Source organism: Lagenorhynchus albirostris, chromosome X, assembly GCF_949774975.1.
Source record: "Lagenorhynchus albirostris chromosome X, mLagAlb1.1, whole genome shotgun sequence".
Lineage (NCBI taxonomy): Eukaryota > Metazoa > Chordata > Mammalia > Artiodactyla > Delphinidae > Lagenorhynchus > Lagenorhynchus albirostris.
In genome coordinates this window covers 56,440,612-56,444,120 of record NC_083116.1, presented here as the reverse complement: position 1 = coordinate 56,444,120, position 3,509 = coordinate 56,440,612, and positions in this window count along the sequence as shown.

Here is a 3,509-nt window from a genome sequence, read left to right as displayed (position 1 = left end):
TTCCCCTGTCTCTTGGATTACAACATCACCCATCTATATCATTCTCCCTTCTTCCAGTTATAATGCAGACCAGAGCATGTCACTCTTCTGCCTAGCATTTTCACTGGCTGCCCATTGCCTTCATGGAAAAAGATACTACAATCTTCATTGTCCAGGCTTGCCTATTTTGTAACTTCACCCCACCTCATACTTCAGGTCTATTCATTACTGTGAATGTATTGTGCTCTGATACACTGCTGCACCGTGGTAATGTTATTAACAAATACTTATATTAATTAAGGGCTAATTGTGTTTCAAGCACTATGCCAAACCACTTTAAATTCATTACCTTATATAATCACATCAACATTATGTCGAAGGTTCTTTTACTGTTCCCATTTTTGCAAAAGGATGCTGAGGTTTAGAGGTTAAATAATGTACCCAGGCTCACAGTTCATAAGAGACAGAGATAGAAATCCTATGGTTAAGCATGATACTATGTTGCTTCTCATATGCCTCACAAAAGCTGTTCCCTGCCTGGATTTTCCTTCTCCCACCTGCTATTTTAACTGGTTGACTACTATTTGTCCTACAGGGTGTTGCGAGAAGCAGGTATTACATTACTGTGATCCTGTTGCTTCTTCTTTTTTTTTTTCTTTAACATCTTTATTAGGAGTATAATTCTTTTACAATGGTGTATTCATTTCTGCTGTATAACAAAGTGAATCAGCTACACATATACCTACATCTCATATCTCCTCCCTCTTGCGTCTCCCTCTCACACTCATTATCCCACCCTTCTAGGTGGTCACAAACCACCAAGCCAATCTCCCTGTGCTATGCGGCTGCTTCCCATTATATATCTATTTCATATTTGGTTATATATATATATATATCTCCAGGCCATGCTCTCACTTCGTCGCAGCTTACCCTTGCCCCTGCCAGTGTCCTCAAGTCCATTCTCTATGACTGCATATATATTCCTGTCCTGCACCTAGGTTCTTCAGAACCTTTTTTTTTTAGATTCCATATATATGTGTTAGTATATGGTATTTGATTTTCTCTTTCTGACTAACTTCACACTGTATGACAGTCACTAGGTCCATCGACCTCACTAAAAATAACTCACTTGTGTTTCTTTCTATGGCTGAGTAATATTCCATTGAATATATGTGCCACATCTTTATCCATTCATCTGCTGATGGACAATTAGGTTGCTTCCATGTCCTGGCTATTGTAAATAGAGCTGAAATGAATATTGGGGTACATGACTTTTTTTGATTTATGGTTTTCTCAGGGTACATACCCAGTAGTGGGATTGCGGGGTCGTATGGTAGTTCTAGTTTTAGATTTCTGAGAAACCTCCATACTGCTCTCCATAGTGGCTGTATCAATTTACATTCCCACCAACAGAACATGGGGGTCCCCTTTTCTCCACACCCTCTCCAGCATTTGTTTGAAGATATTTTGATGATGGCCATTCTGACCAGTGGGAGGTTATACCTCATTGTACTTTTGATTTGCATTTCTCTAATGATTAATGATGTTGAGCATCCTTTCATGTGTGTGTTGGCCATCTGTATATGTTGATTGGAGAAATGTCTATTTAGGTCTTCTGCCCATTCTTGAATTGGGTTGTTTGGTTTTTTGATATTGAGCAGCATGAGCTGCTTGTATATTTCAGAGATTAATCCTTTGTCAGTTGCTTCATTTGCAAATATTTTCTCCCATTCTGAGGGTTGTTTTTTGTCTTCTTCATGGTTTCCTTTCCTGTGCAAAAGCTTTTACGTTTCATTAGGTCACATTTGTTTATTTTTGTTTTTATTTCCAATTACCTGGAGGTGGATCAAAAAGGATCTTGCTGTGATTAATGTCAAAGAATGTTCTTCCTATGTTTTCCTCTAAGAGTCTTATAGTGTCTGGGCTTACATTTAGGTTTTTAATCCATTTTGAGTTTATTTTTGTGTATGGTGTTAGGGAGGGTTCTAACTTCATTCTTTTACATGTAGCTATCCAGTATTCTCAGCAACAGTTATTGAGGAGACTGTCTTTTCCCCACTGTATATGCTTGCCTCCTTTATCATAGATAAGGTGACCATATGTGCATGGGTTTTATCTCTGGGCTTTCTATCCTGTTCGATTGATCTATATTTCTGTTTTTGTGCCATTACCATACTGCCTTGATTACTGTAGCTTTGTAGTATAATCTGAAGTCAGGGAGGCTGATTCCTCCAGCTCCGTTTTTCCTTCTCAAGATTGCTTTGGCTATTCGGGGTCTTTTGTGTTTCCATACAAATTGTGAATTCTTTTTTTTCTAGTTCTGTGAAAACTGCCAGTGATAGTTTGATTGGGATTACATTGAACCTGTAGATTGCTTTGTGTAGTAGAGTCATTTTCACAATGTTGATTCTTCCAACCAAGAACATGGCATATCTGTCCATCTGTTTGTATCATCTTCAATTTCTTTCATTAGTGTCTTACAGTTTCTGCATACAGGTATTTTGTCTCTTTAGGTAGGTTTATTCCTAAGTATTTTATTCTTTATGTTGCAATTGCAAATGGGAGAGTTTCCTTAATTTCCCTTTCAGGTTTTTCATCATTAGTGTATAGGAATGCCAGAGATTTCTGTGCATTAATTTTGTATCCTGCTACTTTACCAAATTCATTGACCACCTCTAGTAGTTTTCTGGTAGCATCTTTAGGATTCCTTGTGTATAGTATCATGTCATCTGCAAAACAGTGACAGTTTTACTACTTCCTTTCCAATTTGCATTCCTTTAATTTCTTTATCTTCTCTGATTGCTGTGTCTTAATCTTCCAAAACTATGTTGAATAATAGTGTTGAGAGTGGGAAACCTTGTCTTGTTCCCGATCTTAGAGGAAATCATTTCAGTTTTTCACCATTGAGAACGATGTTGCCTGTAGGTTTGTCATATATGGCCTTTATTATGTCAAGTTCCCTCTATGCCTACTTTATGGAGGGATTTTATCATAAATGGGAGTTGAATTTTATAGAAAGATTTTTCTGCATCTATTGAGATGATCATATGGCTTTTATCCTTCACTTTGTTAGTATGGTATATCTCATTGATTGATTTGCATGTATTGAAGAATCCTTGTATTCCTGGGATAAACCCCACTTGATCATGGTGTGTGATCCTTTTAATGTGCTGTTGGATTCTGTTTACTAGTATTTTGTTGAGGATTTTTGCATCTATGTTCATCAGTGATATTGACCTGTAGTTTTTCTTTTTGTGGCATCTTCAACTGGTATTGGTATAATGGTGATGGTGGCCTTGTAGAATGAGTTTGGGAGTGTTCCTCCCTGTGCTATATTTTGGAATAATTTGAGAAGGATAGGTGTTAGCTCTTCTCTAAATGTTTGATAGAATTCTCCAGTGAAGCCATCTGGTCCTGGGCTTTGTTCAAAGATTTTAATCACAGTCTCAAATCCAGTGCTTGTTTTTGGTCTGTTTATATTTTCTGTTTCTTCCTGATTCAGTCTCAGAAGTTTGTGCTTTTCTACGAAT